The following is a 20,782-nucleotide window of genomic DNA, read 5'->3' on the forward strand; positions in this document are numbered from 1 at the left end:
TTAGAGATGAATCTCTCCATCTCCCATGACTCAGAGGTGGAAACAATTGCCTTCCCTTTCCTCTTTCTAGAGGTTTTTCTAGCCTTAGGTGCCATAAATGGTTATGGAAAAATAAAAAGCTATGCTTTTACCACACCAAACTTAAAATGGTTGCTCGTCCCCGAGCAAAAGAAGAAAGAAAGAAGTAGAAGAAGAAGAAAAATAGAGGAGAGGGAGAGAGAGATGGTTTCGGCCAAGGGGAAGAAGAGAGGGTTTTGTTGTGTGAAAATGAAGAGGGAATGAGGGGTTTATATAGGAGTGGGGAGGGGTTTAGGGTTCGGCCATTTATGGTTGGGTTTGGGAGGGAAATTATTTTGAATTTAAAGATAGGTGGGATTTTTGGGGAAGAGAGGATGGATGTGATTGGTGAAGAAGTGATGGGGAAGAGTGATTGAGTTGATTGGTGAGGGGTATTTGGGGAAGAGAGTTATGGAAATGTGTGAAGAGGAGAGAAAAAGTAGGTGGGGATCCTGTGGGGTCCACAGATCCTGAGGTGTTTGAGGATTTCTCATCCCTGCACCTATTAGGCGTGTAAACGCCCTTTGTAGGCAATCCTGGCGTTTAACGCCAGACTGCAGCATGTTTCTGGCGTTAAACACCACTTCCATGCTTGTTTTGGGCGTTCAACGCCAGTCTATAGCATGTTTCTGGCGTTGAATGCCAGTGTGGTGCATGTTTCTGGCGTTAAACGCCAGTCTGATGCTTATTTCTGGCGTTTAACGCCAGCTTTCTTCTGGGTGCAATCCTGGCATTTAAATGCCAGACTGCTGCTTGTTTCTGGTGTTTAACGCCAGTTTCATGCTCTCTTCTGGCGTTAAATGCCAGCCAGATGCTCCTTACTGGCGTTTAAACGCCAGTAAGTCCTTCCTCTAGGGTGTGCTATTTTCAATGCTGTTTTTCATTCTGTTTTCAATTTTTTAGTAGTTTTTGTGACTCCACATGATCATCAACCTAATAAAACATGAAATAACAAAGAGAAAATAAAATAAAAATGATTAAATAACATTGGGTTGCCTCCTAACAAGCGCTTCTTTAATGTTAATAGCTTGACAGTGAGCTCTCATGGAGCCTCACAGATAATCAGAGCAAGGTTGGGACCTCCCAACACCAAACTTAGAGTTTGGTTGTGGCCTCCCAACACCAAACTTAGAGTTTGACTGTGGGGGCTTTGGTTGACTCTGCAGTGAGAGAAGCTTTTCATGCTTCCTCTTCATGGTTACAGAAGGAGATCCTTGAGTTTTAAACACAAGGTAGTCCTTATTCAGTTGAAGGACCAACTCTCCTCTGTCCACATCAATTACAGGTCTTGCTGTGGCTAGGAAGGGTCTTCCAAGGATGATGGATTCATCCTCATCCTTCCCAGTGTCTAGGATTATGAAATCAGCAGGGATGTAAAGGCCTTCAACATTTACTAACACGTCCTCTACTAGTCCATAAGCCTATTTTCTTGAGTTGTCTGCCATCTCTAATGAGATTCTGGCAGCTTGCACCTTAAAGATTCCCAATTTCTCCATTACGGAGAGGGGCATGAGGTTTATCCCTGACCCAAGGTCACATAGATCCTTCTCAAAGGTCATGGTGCCTATGGTACAAGGTATTAAGAACTTTTCAGGATTCTGTTTCTTCTGAGGCAATCTCAGTTGATCCAGATCACTCAGTTCATTGGTGAGCAAGGGAGGTTCATCTTTCCAAGTCTCATTACCAAATAATTTGGCATTCAGCTTCATGATTGCACTAAGGTACTTGGCAACTTGCTCTTCAGTAACATCTTCATTCTCTTCAGAAGAAGAATATTCATCAGAGCTCATGAATGGCATAAGAAGGTTTAATGGAATCTCTATGGTCTCCAGATGAGCCTCAGAGTCCTTTGGTTCCTCAGAGGGAAACTCCTTATTGATCTCTGGACGTCCCAGGAGGTCTTCCTCACTGGAGTTCACGTCCTCTCCCTCCCTTGTAGGTTCGGCCATGATGATCAATTCAATGGCCTTGCACTCTCCTTTTGGGTTTTCTTCTGTATTGCTTGGGAGAGTACTAGGAGGGGTTTCAGTGATCCTTTTACTCAGCTGGCCCACTTGTGCTTCCAAATTTCTAATGGAGGACCTTGTTTCATTCATGAAACTTAGAGTGGCCTTAGATAGATCAGAGACTATATTTGCCAAGCTAGATAGGGTCTGCTCAGAACTCTCTGTCTTTTGCTGAGTGGATGATGGAAAAGGCTTGCTATTGCTAAACCTGTTTCTTCCACCATTATTAAAGCCTTGTTGAGGCTTTTGTTGATCCTTTCATGAGAGATTTGGATGATTTCTCCACGAGGGATTATAGGTGTTTCCATAGGGTTCACCCATGTAATTCACCTCTGCTATTGCAGGATTCTCAGGATCATAAGCTTCTTCCTCAGAAGATGCCTCTTGAGTACTGTTGGATGTAGCTTGCATTCCATTCAGACTCTGAGAAATTATATTGACTTGCTGAGTCAATATTTTGTTCTGAGCCAATATGGCATTCAGAGTATCAATTTCAAGAACTCCCTTCTTCTGAGGCGTCCCATTACTTACAGGATTCCTCTCAGAAGTGTACATGAACTGGTTATTAGCAACCATGTCAATGAGTTCTTGAGCTTCTGCAGGCGTTTTCTTTAGGTGAATGGATCCACCTGCAGAATGGTCCAATGACATCTTTGATAGTTCAGATAGACCATCATTAAATATATCCAGAATGGTCCATTCTTAAAGCATGTTAGAAGGACACTTTTTGGTCAGTTGCTTATATCTCTCCCAAGCTTCATAGAAGGATTCACCTTTTTTCTGTCTGAAGGTTTGAATATCCACTCTAAGCTTACTAAGCTTTTGAGGAGGAAAGAACTTGGCTAAGAAAGCCGTGACCAGCTTATCCCAAGAGTTTAGGCTATCCTTAGGTTGAGAGTCCAACCATATTCTAGCTCTGTCTCTTACAGCAAACGGGAAAAGCATAAGCCTGTAGACCTCGGGATCAACCCCATTGGTCTTAACAGTATCACAGATCTGCAAGAATTCAGTTAGAAACTGAAAAGGATCTTCTGATGGAAGTCCATGAAACTTGCAGTTCTGTCGCATCAGAGAAACTAATTGAGGTTTAAGCTCAAAATTGTTTGCTCCAATGGCAGGGATTGAGATGCTTCTTCCATGTAAATTGGAATTAGGTGCAGTTAAGTCACCAAGCATCCTCCTTGCATTGTTATTATTTTCGGCCATATCTTCTTTTTTTTCAAAAATTTTTGTCAGATTTTCTCCAGAGAGTTGTGCTTTAGCTTCCCTTAGCTTCCTCTTCAGAGTTCTTTCAGGTTCAGGATCAGCTTCAACAAGAATGTTCTTATCCTTGTTCCTGCTCATATGAAAAAGAAGAAGAAAGCAGAAAAGAAAATATGGAATCCTCTATGTCACAGTATAGAGATTCCTTTATGTGAGTAGAAGAAAGTAAGAATAGAAGAAGGAAAAGATGAGAATCCAAACACAGGGGTGAGGATAGAAGTGTTAATGGATGAATAAATAAATAGAAAGAGATTAGAAATGAGAGAAGAATTCGAAAATTTAACAAAATAAAATAAAAATATTTTAAATTTAAATTTAAAATTCGAAAATTAAAATTAAAATTAAATTAAATTAAAATTAAAACAATTAGTTAATTAAAACGAAATTTTGAAAAAGAGGGAAGGGATTTTCGAAAATTAAAGGTAAAGAGTTAGTTGGGTAGTTTTGAAAAAGATATGATTGAAACAAAAAGATATGATTGATTAAAAGAGATTTGAAATTTGTTTTTGAAAAAGATATGATTGAAATTGAAAAAGATATGATTGAAACAAAAAGATAAGATTGAATGAAAAAGATTTGAAAATCAATTTTAAAAAGATAAGAGGTTAGGGGAGAAGTTAGAAAGAATTTTGAAATTGATTTTGAAAAAGATATGATTGAAATTGAAAAAGATATGATAAGGAATTGAAAAGATTTAATTTTAAAAACTAAAGTTGATTACTTGACTAACAAGAAACAAAAAGATATGATTTTAAAATTTAAAGATTGAACCTTTCTTAATAGGCAAGTAACAACTTAATATTTTTGAATCAATCATATTAAATGTTGGTATTAATTTTGAAAATATGAAATGAAAATAAGAAAAAGATTTTTGAAAATTAATTTGAAATTTTCGAAAATTATGAAAGAAAAATGAAAAGGGTTTGATTTTTGAAAAAAATTTTGAAAAAGATAAGATTTTTAAATTGAAAATTTGAGTTGACTCATAAGAAACAATTGAATTTTAAAAATTTTTGAAAGAGTCAATCCAAATTTTCGAAATTTTTAGAGAGAAAAAGGTAAAGATATTTTTTATTTTTGAATTTTTAATGATGAGAGAGAGAAAAACATAAAATTGACACAAAACATAAAAATTATGAATCAAAACAACTAATGCATGCAAGAACACTATGAATGTTTAAGATGAACACCAAGAACACTTTGAAGGTCAAGATGAACATCAAGACTTATTTTTGAAAATTTTCAAGAAAAGAAAAACATGCAAGACATCAAACTTAGAAATTTGCAAACTTTAGACATTAACAAATTGAAAATGCATATGAAAAATAAGTAAAGACACAAAACAAGAAAATAAGAGGATCAAACAAGAAGACTGGCCAAGAACAACTTGAAGATCATGAAGAACATATGATGAATTTTCGAAAATTCTTGAGAAAAACAAACACATGCAAGACACCAAACATAAAAATTGACTCTAGACTCAAATAAGAAACACAAAATATTTTTTATTTTAAAATTTTTTTTGGATTTTCGAAAATTAATTTTGTAAAAACGAAAAAGGAAAAAATTTTTTTTTTTCGAAAATAAGAAGTAAAAAAAGCTTAAAAATAAAATAAAATAAAATTATCTAATCTGAGCAACAAGATGAACCGTCAGTTGTCCCAACTCGAATAATCCCCGCCAACGGCGCCAAAAACTTGGTGTGCGAAATCGTGATCATTTCTTCCTTGGTAACGGCGCTAAAAACTCAATACGCACGTTCATGTTCTTAATTCTGTTTCACAACTTCGTACAACTAACCAGCAAGTGCACTGGGTCATCCAAGTAATAAACCTTACGTGAGTAAGGGTCGATCCCACGGAGATTGTCGGCTTGAAGCAAGCTATGGTCACCTTGTAAATCTCAGTCAGGAGGATTCAACTGATTTTATGAATTGATAAGTAAAAGATAAATAAAATATAAAATAGGATAGTGGTACTTATGTAATTCATTGGTGAGAATTTCAGATAAGCGTATAGAGATGCTTTCGTCCCTCTGAACCTCTGCTTTCCTGCTGTCTTCATCCAATCCTTCCTACTCCTTTCCATGGCAAGCTGTATGTTAGGCATCACCGTTGTCAATGGCCACCTGTCCTCTCAGTAAAAATGGTCCAATGCACTGTCACTGCATGGCTAATCATCTGTCGGTTCTCGATCATACTGGAATAGGATCCATTGATCCTTTTGCGTCTGTCACTACGCCCAGCACTCGCGAGTTTGAAGCTCGTCACAGTCATTCAATCCCTGAATCCTACTCGGAATACCACAGACAAGGTTTAGACTTTCCGGATTCTCAAGAATGGCCGTTCATGGGTTCTAACTTATACCACGAAGACACTAATAACTCGGACTCGGTCCCCTGTATTAGATATCCAAGAGATATCCATTCAATCTAAGGTAGAACGGAAGTGGTTGTCAGGCACGCGTTCATAAGTTGAGAATGATGATGACTGTCACGGTCATCACATCCATCATATTAAAGTGCGAATGAATATCGTAGAAGTGGAATAAGTTGAATTGAATAGAAAAACAGCAGTACTTTGCATTAATCTTTGAGGAACAGCAGAGCTCCACACCTTAATCTATGGTGTGTAGAAACTCTACCGTTGAAAATACACAAGTGATAAATGTTCAGGCATGGCCGAATGGCCAGCCCTCACAAAAGTCTAAGATAGCATAAAACTAATCAAAGATGATCCAAAAGATATAAACATAATAGTAGAAAGTCCTATTTATACTAAACTAATTACTAGGGTTTGCAGAATTGAGTAAATGATGCAGAAATCCACTTCTGGGGCCCACTTGGTGTGTGCTTGGGCTGAGCATTGAGCTTTACACGTGTAGAGGCTTCTCTTGGAGTTGAACACCAGTTTGTAGCCTGTTTCTGGCGTTGAACTCCACTTTGCAACCTGTTTCTGGCGTTTGACTCCAGAATGTAGCATGGAACTGGCGTTGAATGCCAGTTTACGTCGTTTATCTTTAATCAAAGTATGGACTATTATATATTGCTGGAAAGCCCTGGATATCTACTTTCCAAAGCAATTGAGAGTGCGCCATTTGGAGTTCTGTAGCTCCAGAAAATCCATTCCGAGTATAGAGAGGTCAGAATCCAACAACATTAGCAGTCCTTTTTCAGTCTGAATCAGATTTTTGCTCAAGTCCCTCAATTCAGCCAGAAATTACCTGAAATTACAGAAAAATACACAAACTCATATTAAAGTCCAGAAATGTGATTTTTAATTAAAAACTAATAAAAATACAATGAAAATTCATTAAATCATACTAAAAACATACTAAAAACAATGCCAAAAAGCGTATAAATTATCCGCTCATCAATAGTCATAAAGAACTAGCCTCAGCCCGCGGAGTTTAGGCCGACTAGTCAATATACAGACATACAGAGTTTTGAAGGTTAAAATAGCATATACAAAATATCTCTCTCAAAGTAAGCCTCTAAGGCAAATACAAATACAAAAGTGAGAGAACTAGTCAAAATAACCAAAATGACAACAAAATAAAATAAGGTCTTCCGCACTGCTACCATCAAGCAACTCACTGAGGTGGGTTGCGACCAACATCTGAAAACAACAACAAAGTATGTAATGAGAACCAGAGGTTCTCAGTATGGTAACAGTTCCCAGTAATGTAAGATGTAAGACCCCGGGACGCCAGAGGCAATCCTAGAACTTTATACCAAACAGATATTCGGCTTAGCAATAAATAAATAAATTAAACTATAAACAATAAATAGGGTTATCTAAACTTAGGGGATTCCTAACTAATATTAATCACACCGCTGTATCCCACAGCCTTCGCCAGCCTAGCCTCCATGCGACCCCATCACCACCGCCTACCGAACCTCCTCAATCCCAGCAGAGAACACAAGTAATACAGACAAGTAAAGCACAAGTAAATTACATGTACAGCAAATAGATCAATTAGCAAATAACATGTGATTCATTTAGGCATAACAGAAATTAAGCAAAGCAAACAAACAGGTAGAAGATGCATATGATGAATGCCTTTTCTATTAGCTCGTGATATCACTTGTCGGTCTATAAATGCCAACTCGACATATCCTTTCGGATGTAGCTTTTCTGCCATTCCCACGGGTATAGTGCCGGACACACTCTATTAACCCACGGTTATAGTGCCGAGCACACTCTATTGACCCACGAATATAGTGTCAGGCACACTCGCATGCTTAAGCCAAGGATATAGTGCCTGTCACACTCTTGCAGCAGAAAAGGTTATTAATCATAATTCAATCCCAGGGATATAGTACCCTGTACACTATCATACTTAACCCAAGAATATAGTGTCTGGCACACTCTCAACATTCCACAAGATCATCATTCTTTTCTAAGTCCTCAACTCATCATAACCATCATCAATTTCCATTTTCTCAAAATTTACCATCAACTCTCATCTCTTCTCAAGTCCTCTTAATCATCCCCAATATAGTATTTTGTCCGCTCACCCACAACTTTAGAAACTTAAGTCTCTGTCTTCTAAACTCATAACAAGAAAAAAATATGCCTTTTTATTCCTTTATTATTTTCTCCCTTGATTCAAGACCCTAAAACTGGTAAAAAGGTTTTAAATAAGTATTACGGAAGTTTACAAGCTTGCCGAGAAGGTAAAACAGTTAAAACAAGATTTTTATTAAAAAACAGGGCAATATGCGTACGCATAGGGTTGTGCGTACGGACGCACAGAAGAATTTTCAAGAAGTGTGCGTACGCATAGAAGTGTGCATACGCACAGAAGGCAAAAGTTTTCATTTTAAATGTGCGCATAGATGCATGCAATCGCCCTGAGCAGACTGTCATTCCCAGCGTGTGCGTGCGCACAAGGTTCTGCGTACGCACAGCTTGCAAATTGCGCAGGACGTGTGTGCGCACCAGAGTGTGCTAGCGCTCCCAACAGTAGGCACCTCCCTGTGTGTGCGTGCGCACATTTTCAAAAACTCACAGGGTGTACGTGCACACAAGGCTGTGCGTATGCACAAGTCAAAATTTGCCACGGATGAGAGCACGCCCATAGCAGTGTGCGTGCACACACAAACCAGAAATCATAAAATTTCTGTAACATCACAAAATTCAGATTTTGACACCAAACTTTAAACGGTCATAAATTCCTCTACAAAAATTCATTTTCTACAAACTTTATATCAATTTAAATTCTCAAAGCCATCTTTAATTTAAAACAAGTTTCATTCAATTTTAAGCTTCGAGGCTCAAGTTATGATCCGTCAAAGTTCACCAAAAATTTATTTTTACCAAAGTTCACTAATTTCTCAAATCCTTAAAATTCTTAAAATTCTTAACCAAAACCATGCATATATATATATATATATATATGAATTTAAACTTGGGACTTTGTCTCTCCCCATGGATGAGCTTGTGATTTTTTCCATGGATATTATTGAGCTTGTGGATGCGTGTACAGAGGGACTGTCCAATGGTTAGCTACCAGGACATGTTGGGTTGACTGTATAATCGATAGATGAGCTCATTAGCCATAGGGCAGACATTCATTATATGCATCTATGTGACATTGTTTGGGTGTGCATATTGTAATTGGTTTGCCTATGTGAATAATTCTATTTAATTTCTAATTGCTATATTTGGCGTAACTGCTATTGATTTTGTTTGAACGTCATTACTTATGTTTGTGACTAAAATTGGTTGAGTTGTGGTGAATTAGATGTTGATTGAGCTGTTTGGGCCTGAAGCCACGATTGATTATGTGATGGCCAGAGGCCGTGATTGGTTTGTGTTGTGGTTTAGTAAAGTATGAAATATCAAACTGGTTCAGCATAGACTTAATGAACCTATGTTTGGAATAGGTTGGTCATTCATACTGTTAGGAAACTTTTAAGATTCTTTTATCTGAAAAGGGAGTTTAGATTTCTGAATAATTAACTGATTTCTTTTCAAGAGGTTTTGAATTTTTGATGGTTAAACCATCGGTTTTCAAAGGATTTATAAGACAACGATAATCACTGAGCTTGAAAAACAGTTTTTTTATTAAATATCTTCTTATGACAATTCTTAAACTCCGTGGTGAGACCGTGTGGTTAGGTTCTCACCTCCCTACAGCTTTATCTTTTCAGCAGATGGATGAAGAGGCTCACGATGGGTTTTATTGCATTTTGCTTATTCAATGTTGTTGTTTTAGTATTTATTTATTTATCTCTCACCATCAATATTATATTTTGTAAGAGGGATCTGAACTGTATGTGTTGTATGTATATTATGTTCATAAGTTACTTATGTAAGAAATTTTGTATATATATATATATATATATATATATATATATACTTGTTTGTTTTCAAGATAAAGTATTTTTCCAGCTTTTCAAAGAAAACAACGATACGGTTTCGAGTCAAAGGCTCCTATTTTATTATTAAGTATATGAAGTCTTTGTAATACTTCTTGCTATCAAAGTGGTGCAACTAGATGCGTTACATTCTGATAGTGAGGGTGTTATATTATGGTATCAGAGCAATATTTTCTGTAGAGCTTGAAGAATGAACTGACTATGCTTCATTTGCATACTCTGAGCGTCTGTCGTGTTATAGGCCTTGTCCTGATGACGAGAGTTAGAGCTTTATGCACATGACTGTCTATTGATTAATGCTGTTAGTCTATCATTGCATACTACCTGGTATTAAGTTTGGTCGGCTTAATACTAGTGACTTATGTATATGAAAGTGCTAATGGGTTATCATAGAGGATATATGAGTTGTAGGTAACGTGAATCGTGGGTTTTAGGAACGTTAGGAGTTAACTCTCAAGGTTACTCAGTTACTTATCTTGTTCTTTCATAGTTTGTTTTAAAATTCCTATTTGGGATTCCTTTCTTGAAAAAGTAAACTTATTATTTTCCAAGCTTTTGTTCATATGAATTCTTGGCTGATTTTAACTGCATGTATCTGTTTAAATTCCTTCGACATTTGCACTGTGTTATTTAAAGTTTCTCTTCTTGACTTGCGTACTTTTGATGTCACCTTGAACTCGTTTGATGCATCAAAGTAATTGTTGGAATCTTTGAGAATTTGCTATGTTTAAATTGTCCTTCTTTGTGAGTTTTGTATTCTTTTAGATCATCTAAAAACTTGCTTGATGTGACCTGCTTTGTAAATCCTGTCTGAGTTCTCTTTATTTGAGTTTCCTTTTCGAAAGATGAATTGATTTTCTTCTTAGTACATCTCAATATTCTTGAATATTCTCATGAGGTTGTGACTCCAAAATATCCTCTCGAAGCATTGTTTTAAACCTTTTAAAGAAGTTTCAAATTATTCTCGTGAAAGATTGTTGTTAACTTTGCATTCCTTTGCTTGAACTCGTTTTGGTCTATACATTATTCCTTGCGGTCTCTTTCTGAATGTTCTTTTTTTAGATTCTTGTCAAAGAAAATTTTGATTCAATTTTGCTCTTACTTGACTGTATCCACAACTATTCCTTCAAATTTTAATAACATTGTTTCTAATTCAGCACACGCTTTGAAAACTCCCGTATATAGTTCAAAACCTGCTTGTTTGTAATGCATCTCCTATTTCTCTTTGGGCAAAATTTTATCTCAGGTTTTCTTCTCAAAATGAAACTTAATTTTCTCCCAACCAAATTGCAATTTTTATGCATGTTTTTATTTGGTTATGCACCTAAATACCTTTTAAGATATTCAAGAAAAAATATTTTGCTCTCAGCCAAACTAGTTTTCATTTTCAAATATTGCATAATCTATTTCAAATTGAACTTGTTCTAAAACAATGCAACATTCATGTTTTTACTATTATTTTGTAAAATGTCTGCTGCGTACTTTCTTTCAGAACGTTAAATGATTTTCTTAAAGTTTTCATTCTTCATGAACAATGTATTCGAAGACATTTCTAATCATACTTTTGAAACTTTGCGAGCATTGTCATTGGTTTTAGTTATTCTTCTCTTACGATCTCATACTTCTTTGACTCGGCTTAATTTTGTTTCAAACTGCTGCACTGTTTTCTTCTTATTGTTCCTGTTAAATTTCTTTGATACGAGATCCTTTTTTAAACTTGTGGTTTGATTTTCGTCCCAACATTCTTCATTGCTTGTATATCCTTGTTTATGTGTGATCTTAGTAGTTCTTCAAATTCTTGGGAGTGTTGTCCTCGTCACTTGTCCTTCTTTTCTGAGGTCTTGTAGCCTTCTGAGCAAACTTGATATTTGTTTTAATGTCACGTGCGACCTTTAGATATAGCAAGCGATATGTTAGTTCTTTATGATGCGTTTCGCGGACGCGGAATGAAAAGCTCGCGAGTGCGCAATGTCACAGGATGTTGTAAAGCACTATTTCATGCGAAAGAATTTTGTTAATGTTAAGCTTGTGACCGGTGATAGATTTGAAAAATGTGTGATGAGATTGAGAACCCTCGGATGAGTTATTCGATAAAGTATGGTTGAGAATGGTTGAGATAAGTTACATCGAAGTTAGGAAGTTAAATCTAAGTTGAATCTCTGAAGCTGGTGCGAGATCAGTGTGCGAACATTAACCACGATGTTTTAACGCCAACCTGTTTTGTAAACATTTCGCCACGTTATACTATCATCTCATGTTTGAACTATATAATATTTTGCATCACATATACCATTATATCCTTATGCCATATGAAAATTCTGGTATCTGAAACTGCATATATGTATGTATGCTGAGGCCTTTTTGCTTTTTCTTAAATGTTTTCAAATGTGAAGTAATATAAAATCTCTTTTCGTTTTCTACCAATTTTTTAGGACGAAAATTTTTATAAGTGGAGTAGGATGTAAGACCCCATATTTTTTAAAAAAATTAAATAATAAATTTATTTATGATTTACTATGTTTAATCAATATTATATTTTTAAGAAATTTCATATATAAATTAAGCAATTTCTTATTTAAGATTTAAAACTTTACTAATTGAATGATAATAAGGATTTTATATACTTTAAGTTGAATAATTAGATTTTTAACTTTATTTTATGATTATAAAGGAAATTGATTTTTATTATCTCTAATTATTGAATTAGAGTATTTATTTGAAAATAAATTTTAAGTTGATAATGAATAGTATTTTTATACATATTATTATTAGATTAAAATTTATTTTTCAATTACTCTATTACCCTAATTTTATTAAAATTACATAAACTACAGAAAAATTTTCAAATTGAACCCACTAACCCTAATCTACCCTAGCCACTGCCACTCACCCACCGCCACACCCCTATTTCCATAAATACCCGCACACAAACTACACATATGCAGAGATGGGCTAAGAGAAAGAAAGAGGAAAAGGGGAAAAGAAAGAAAGGAAAAAGAGAGAAGAAGGGGGAATCGGAAAAGAGGGAAGAGAGGGAAACGGAGACAGCGCCGATAGGCGTCTGATGAGCGGATAATTTATACGCTTTTTGGCATTGTTTTTAGTATGTTTTTAGTATATTTTAGTTAGTTTTTATTATGTTTCTATTAGTTTTTAAATAAAAATCACATTTCTGGACTTTACTATGAGTTTGTGTATTTTTATGTGATTTCAGATATTTTCTGGCTGAAATTGAGGGACCTAAGCAAAAATCTGATTCAGAGGCTGAAAAAGGACTGCAGATGCTGTTGGATTCTGACCTCCCTGCACTCGAAGTGGATTTTCTGGAGCTACAGAAGCCCAATTGACGTGCTCTCAATTGTGTTGAAAAGTAGACATTCTGGGCTTTCCAGCAATATATAATAGTCCATACTTTGTCCAAGAATTGATGGCCCAAACAGGCGTTCCAAGTCAGCTCAAGAATTTTGGCGTTTAACGCCAGAACTGGCACAAAAGCTGGAGTTAAACGCCCAAACTAGCACAAAAGCTGGCGTTTAACTCCAAGAAAAGTCTCTACACATGGAAGCTTCAATGCTCAGTCCAAGCACACACCAAGTGGGCCCGGAAGAAAATTTCTGCATTAATAACTCATTTCTGTAACCCTAGGCTACTAGTTTTCTATAAATAGGACCTTTTGCTATTGTATTTTCATCTTTGATAAGTCTTATACTTTTATAGACCTTTTCATGTTTGGGAGGCTGGCCTCACGGCCATGCCTAGAATTTTGTTCTTATGTACTTTCAATGGTGGAGTTTCTACACACCATAGATTAAGGTGTGGAGCTCTGTTGTTCTTCATGAATTAATACAAAGTACTATTGTTTTTCTATTCAACTCAAGTCTATTTCTTCTCTAAGATATTCATTCGCACCCAAGAACATGATGAATGTGATGATTATGTGACACTCATCACCATTCTCACCTATGAACGTGTGACTGACAACCACTTCCGTTCTACATGCAAACAAGCTTGAATGTGTATCTCTTGGGTTTCTAATCTAAGATTGGAACCTTCGTGGTATAGGCTAGAATTATTGGCGGCCATTCCTGAGATCTGGAACGTCTAAACCTTGTCTGTGGTATTCTGACTGTGACGAGCTTCAAACTCGCGATTGTTGGGCGTGTGAGAGACGCAAAAGGATCAATGGATCCTATTCCAACATGATCGAGAACCGACAGATGATTAGCCGTGCGGTGACAGCGCATTTGGAACATTTTCACTGAGAGGACGGGAAGTAGCCATTGACAACGGTGATGCCCAACATAAAGCTTGCCATGAAAAGGAGTATGAATGATTGGAAGAAGGCAATAGGAAAGCAGAGGTTCAGGAGGAACAAAGCATCTTCATACGCTTATCTGAAATTCCAACCAAAGAATTACATAAGTATCTCTATCTTTATTTTATGTTTTATTTATCTTTTAATTATCAATTCTCCATCACCATTTGAATTCGCCTGACTGAGATTTACAAGGTGACCATAGCTTGCTTCAAGCCGACAGTCTCCGTGGGATCGACCCTTACTCACGTAAGGTTTATTACTTGGACGACCCAGTGCACTTGCTGGTTAGTTGTGCGGAATTGTGACAAAGTGTGATTCACGTTTAAGAGCTCCAAGTCCTTTGGCGCCATTGTTGATGATCACAATTTCGTGCACCAAGTTTTTGGCGCCGTTGCCGGGGATTGTTCGAGTTTGGACAACTGACGGTTCATCTTGTTGCTTAGATTAGGTACTTTTCTTTTTACTTTTTAGAATTTTTAAGAATGAATTCTAGAGTTTCAAGGTGATGTTCTTATCATCACAAAAGCTGATTGATTCTCATCAATTTAGCTGCTGAATGTAATGTCCTGCTGAAACTTGGCCAACCATGTCTAATCTTTTTAGACTGAAGCTTTAGACTAACATTGCATGATTCCTGGAATTCTTATTAAAAGTTTTGATTCTCTTTATTTTGTTTTCCATATAAGTTTCGAAAATCACATAAAAATTTATAAAACCATAAAAATCAAAAATATTTTATGTTTCTTGTTTGAGTCTAGTATCAATTTTTAAGTTTGGTGTCAATTGCATGTTTTAATTCTTCTTGCATTTTTCGAATATATGCATTATGTTCTTCATTGATCTTCAAGCTGTTCTTGATGATTTTAGTGCTCTGATCTTTAATTTCTCTTATTCTGTGTCTTTTGTTGTTTCTTACATGCATTTTCAATTTGTTATAGTCCTTAGTATACAAACTTCTAAGTTTGGTGTCTTGCATGCATTGTTTATTTGATCTTAGTTGCATTTTTTTTATTATTTCTCATCATTAAAAATTCAAAAATATTTTTAAAATTGTGTCTTTTCAAGTCAATAATACAGATAATTGAAGATTCAGAACATTCAGCAGAGGAATCAAATAGAAAAAGCTGGGCGTTCAAAACGCCCAGTGAAGAAGGAAAACTGGCGTTTAACGCCAGCCAGGGTACCTGGCTGGGCGTTTAACGCCAGAAGGACACTAGAGGGAAGATTTTGCTTTTAATCCAAATTTTTTTCAAATCTTCATAATTTTTCAAAATCAAATCTTTTTCAAATCATATCTTTTCAATCATATCTCTTCAAAATCAATTTCTTTCCATTTTTTTTTATAATTTTCGAAAATCCTTGTTATAATTAATGATTTACTTCAAAATTTTCTAGTTGTTACTTGCCTATTAAGAAAGGATCAAAAGTTTTAATTCTAGAATCATATCTTCTAATTCCTTATTAGTCAAGTAATCAACTTTAATTTTAAAACTTTCTCTTTTTAGTCTGATTTTCAATCATATCTTCTCAATCATATCTTTTCAATCACATCTTTTTCAAAATTTATTTTCAATCACATCTTTTTAATTTCTAATTTCAAAATCTTTTTTCAAAATCACTTAATTTCTTTCCCAATTTTAGTTTCAAAAATCATCAATCAAATTTTCAAAATTTCTTTTAATTATTTCTAAATCTTTTACTTTAATTTCGAAAATTCTTCCCCTCTTCTCACATCCTTCTATTTAAAGGACTAACACTCTCCCTCAAGGTGCAATTCGAACTCCCTCTTCTTTTATATGTTCGAATTATCTTCTATCTACCTTCTCCTTCTATTCTTTTTTTCCTCTGACACCTCAAGGAATCTCTATACTGTGACATAGAGGATTCCCTACTTTCTTGTTCTCTTCTCTTTCATATGAGCAGGAACAAAGATAAAGGCATACTTGTTCAAGCTGATCCTGAACCTGAAAGGACCTTGAAGAGAAAGCTAAGAGAAGCTAAAGCATAATTCTCTTTAGAGGGCCTAACAGAGCTTTTCAAGGAAGAAGAAACCATGGCAGCCAAAAACAACAATGCCAACAATGCAAGGAAGGTGCTTGGTGACTTTACTGCACCTACTCCCAACTTCTATGGGAGAAGTATCTCAATCCCTGCCATTGGAGCAAACAACTTTGAGCTTAAACCTCAATTAGTTTCTCTAATGCAACAGAATTGCAAGTTTCATGGACTTCCATTGGAAGATCCTCATCAGTTTTTAGTTGAATTCTTGCAAATCTGTGATACTGTCAAGACCAATGGGGTTGACCCTGAAGTCTACAAACTTATGCTCTTCCCTTTTGCTGTAAGAGACAGAGCTAGGACATGGTTGGATTCACAACCTAAAAAAAGCCTGAACTCTTGGGAAAAGCTAGTTAATGCCTTCTTGGCAAAGTTCTTTCCACCTCAAAATTTGAGCAAGCTTAGAGTGGAAGTCCAAACCTTCAGACAGAAGGAAGGTGAATCCCTCTATGAAGCTTGGAAAAGATACAAGCAATTGATCAGAAGGTGCCCTTCTGACATGCTTTCAGAATGGAGTATCATAGGTATTTTCTATGATGGTCTGTCTGAACTATCCAAGATGTCATTGGATAGCTCTGCTGGAGGATCTCTTCATCTGAAGAAGACGCCTGCAGAAGCTCAGGAACTCATTGAAATGGTTACAAATAACCAATTCATGTACACTTCTGAAAGGAATCTGTGAATAATGGGATAGCTCAGAAGAAAGGAGTTCTTGAGATTGATACTCTGAATGCCATATTGGCTCAGAATAAAATATTGACCCAACAAGTCAATATAATTTCTCAGAGTCTGTCTGAAATGCAAGCAGCAACAGGCAGTACTAAGGAAGCTTCCTCTGAAGAAGAAGCTTATGATCCTGAGAACCCAGAAATGGAAGAGCTGAATTACATGGGAGAACCCTATGGAAACACCTATAATCCTTCATGGAGAAATCCTCCAAATCTCTCATGGAAGGATCAACAGAGACCTCAACAAGGTTTCAACAACAATAATGGTGGAAGAAATACGTTTAGCAATAGCAAACCTTTTCCATCATCTTCTCAGCAACAGACAGAGAATTCTAAGCAGAGCCACTCTGACTTAGCAACCATTGTCTCTGATCTAATCAAAACCACTCAAAGTTTCATGACTGAAACAAGGTCTTCTATTAGAAATTTGGAGGCACAAGTGGGTCAGCTGAGTAAGAAAATTACTGAACTCCCACCTAGTACTCTCCCAAGCAATACAGAAGAGAATCCAAAGAGAGAGTGCAAGGCCATAAACACATCTCACATGGCCGAACTAGAAGAGGAGGAAGAGGCAGTGATTTCCACTGAGAAAGACCTCAATGGACGTCCACTGGCCTCCAAGGAGTTCCCTAATGAGGAACCATAGGAATCTGAGGCTCACACAGAGACCATAGAGATTCCATTAAATTTACTTCTGCCATTCATGAGCTCTGATGAGTATTCTTCCTCTGAAGAGGATGAAGTTGTTACTGAAGAGCAAGTTGCTAAGTATCTTGGAGCAATCATGAAGCTAAATGCCAAGTTGTTTGGTAATGAGACTTAGGAGGATGAACCTCCATTACTCATCAAAGAACTGGATGACTTGACTAGGCAGAGATTACCTCTGAAGAGACAAGACCCTGGGAAATTTTCAATCCTTTGTACCATAGGCACCATGACCTTTGAGAAGGCTCTGTGTGACCTAGGGTCAAGCATAAACCTCATGCCTCTCTTTGTAATGGAGAAGCTAGGGATCATTGAGGTACAAGCTGTAAGAATCTCACTGGAGATGGCAGACAATTCAAAGAAACAAGCTTATGGACTTGTAGAGGATGTCTTGGTAAAGGTTGAAGGCCACTACATCCCTAGTGACTTCATAATCCTAGAGACTGGGAAGTGTATGGATGAATCCATCATCCTTGGCAGACCCTTCCTAGCCACAGCAAAAGTTGTGATTGATGTTGATAGAGGAAAATTGATCATTCAAGTGAATGAAGACTCCCTTGTGTTTAAAGCTCAAGGATATCCCTCTGTCACCATGGAGAGGAAGCATGAAGAGCTTCTCTCAATACAGAGTCAAACAGAGCCCCCACAGTCAAACTCTAAGTTTGGTGTTGAACCCCCACATTCAAACTCTAAGTTTGGTGTTGGGAGGTTCCAACATTGCTCTGAACATCTGTGAGGCTCCATGAGAGCCACTGTCAAGCTATTGACATTAAAGAAGTGCTTGTTGGAAGGCAACCCAATTTTTACTTATCTATGTTAAATTTCTATTTTCTTTTATTTTATGTTTTCTATAGGTTGATGATCATGTGAAGTCACAAAAATAATTGAAAAAGGAAAAACAGAAGGAAAAATAGAATGAAAAATAGAACACCCTGGAGGAGAAACTTACTGGCGTTAAGGGTAGCAGAATGGGCGTTAAACGCCCATTCTGGCACCATTCTGGGCGTTTAACGCCAGAAATGGGCACCAGACTGGCGTTTAACGCCAGGAATGGGCAACAAGCTGGCGTTAAACGCCAGAAATGGGCAGCAGCCTGGCGTTTAACACCAGGATTAGCAGCAAGGGGCGTTTTGCACGCCACATGGTGCAGGGATGAGAAATCCTTAACACCTCAGGATCTGTGGACCCCACAGGATCCCCACCTACCCCACCTCTCTCTCTCTTCTTCACCAATCACCTCAATACCTCTTCCCCAAAAACCCCTCACCTATTAAATCCCACCATTCTCTTCACCACTCACATCCATCCCTCAAAAACCCCACCTACCTCACCATTCAAATTCAAACCACTTTCCCACCCAAACCTACCCATAATGGCCGGACCATACCCCCCTCTCCACTCCTATATAAACCCATCTTCACTCCTTCATTTTCACAAAACATACACACTACTTCTATCCATTGGCCGAAACACTAAGCCCACTCCATCTCCTCTATTTCTTCTTCTACTACTCTCTTCTTTCTTCTTTTGCTCGAGGACGAGCAACCTTCTAAGTTTGGTGTGGTAAAAGCTAAAGCTTTTTTCGTTTTTCCATAACCATTAATGGCACCAAAGGCTGGAGAAACCTCTAGAAAGAGGAAAGGGAAGGCACAAGCTTCCACCTCTGAGTCATGGGAGATGGAGAGATTCCTCTCAAGGGTGCATCAAGACCACTTCTATGAAGTTATGGCCAAGAAGAAGGTGATCCCCGAGGTCCCTTTTAAGCTCAAAAAGGGCGAATATCCGGAGATCCGACATGAGATCCGAAGAAGAGGTTGGGAAGTTCTCACCAACCCCATTCAACAAGTTGGAATCTTAATGGTTCAAGAGTTCTATGCCAATGCATGGATCACCAAGAACCATGATCAAAGTGTGAATCCAGACCCCAAGAATTGGCTTACAATGGTTCGGGGAAAATACTTAGACTTTAGTCCGGAAAATGTAAGGTTGGCATTCAACTTGCCCATGATAAAAGGAGATGCACACCCTTACACTAGAAGGGTCAACTTTGATCAAAGGTTGGACCAAGTCCTCATGGACATCTGTGAAGAGGGTGCTCAATGGAAGAGAGATTCAAGAGGGAAGTCGGTTCAACTAAGAAGGCAAGATCTCAAGCCTGTGGTTAGGGGATGGTTGGAGTTCATCCAACGCTCAATCATTCCTACTAGCAACCGATCTGAAGTTACTATAGACCGGGCTATCATGATTCATAGCATCATGATTAGAGAGGAAGTAGAAGTTCATGAGGTTATATCCCAAGAACTCTACAAGGTAGCGGACAAGTCCTCTACTGTGGCAAGGTTGGCCTTCCCTCATCTCATTTGTCACCTCTGCAATTCAGCTGGAATTATCATAGAGGAAGACATCCTCATTGATGAGGACAAGCCCATCACTAAGAAAAGGATGGAGCAAACAAGAGATCCCACTCATGGAGAGCATGAGGAAACTCCTCATGAAATCCCTGAGATGCCTCAAGGGATGCATTTTCCTCCACAAAACTATTGGGAGAAAATCAACACCTCCCTAAGAGAATTAAGTTCCAACATGGGACAACTAAGGGTGGAGCACCAAGAGCATTCCATCCTCCTCCATGAAATTAGAGAAGACCAAAGAACCATGAGAGAGGAACAACAAAGGCAAGGAAGAGACATTGAGGAGCTCAAACACTCCATAAGATCTTCAAGAGGAAGAACAAGCCGCCATCACTAAGGTGGACCCGTTCTTTAATTTTCTTATTCTTTATTTTCTGTTTTTCGAAAATTGTGCTTTATGTTTATCTATGTTTGTGTCTTTATTACATGATCACTAGTGTCTAAGTGTCTATGCCTTAAAGCAATGAAAATGAATCCATCACCTTTCTTAAATGAAAAATGTTTTTAATTGAAAAAGAAAAAGAAGTGCATGAATTTCAAATTTTAAAACAGTTTAGTTATTTTGATGTGGTAGCAATACTATTGTTTTTCTGAATGAATGCTTGAGCAGTGCATATTTTTGATATTGTTGATTCATGAATGTTAAAATTGTTGGCTCTTGAAAGAATGATGGAAAAGGGGAAATGTTATTTGATAATCTGAAAAATCATAAAATTGATTCTTGAAGCAAGAAAAAGCAGTGAAAAACTTGCAGAAAAAAATATATATGCAAAAAAAAAGAGAAAATAAAAAGAAAGAAAAAGAAAAGCAAGCAGAAAAAGCCAATACCCCTTTAAACCAAAAGGCAAGGGT

At 37.1% G+C, this 20,782-nt stretch overlaps 2 non-coding genes across 2 annotated transcripts; one reads left to right on the forward strand and one right to left on the reverse strand.

Moving 5' to 3' along the window:
* Window positions 1-2,768: 2,768 nt before the first annotated feature.
* On the forward strand, window positions 2,769-2,876 carry LOC112739917 (small nucleolar RNA R71). The gene has a single exon (XR_003170852.1). It is a non-coding gene; the product is annotated as a small nucleolar RNA R71 (small nucleolar RNA).
* Window positions 2,877-16,483: 13,607 nt separating this feature from the next.
* LOC112739609 (small nucleolar RNA R71) lies at window positions 16,484-16,591 on the reverse strand. The gene has a single exon (XR_003170539.1). It is a non-coding gene; the product is annotated as a small nucleolar RNA R71 (small nucleolar RNA).
* Window positions 16,592-20,782: the final 4,191 nt, after the last annotated feature.

The sequence above is a fragment of the Arachis hypogaea genome, chromosome 13 (assembly GCF_003086295.3).
Source record: "Arachis hypogaea cultivar Tifrunner chromosome 13, arahy.Tifrunner.gnm2.J5K5, whole genome shotgun sequence".
Taxonomy (NCBI): domain Eukaryota; kingdom Viridiplantae; phylum Streptophyta; class Magnoliopsida; order Fabales; family Fabaceae; genus Arachis; species Arachis hypogaea.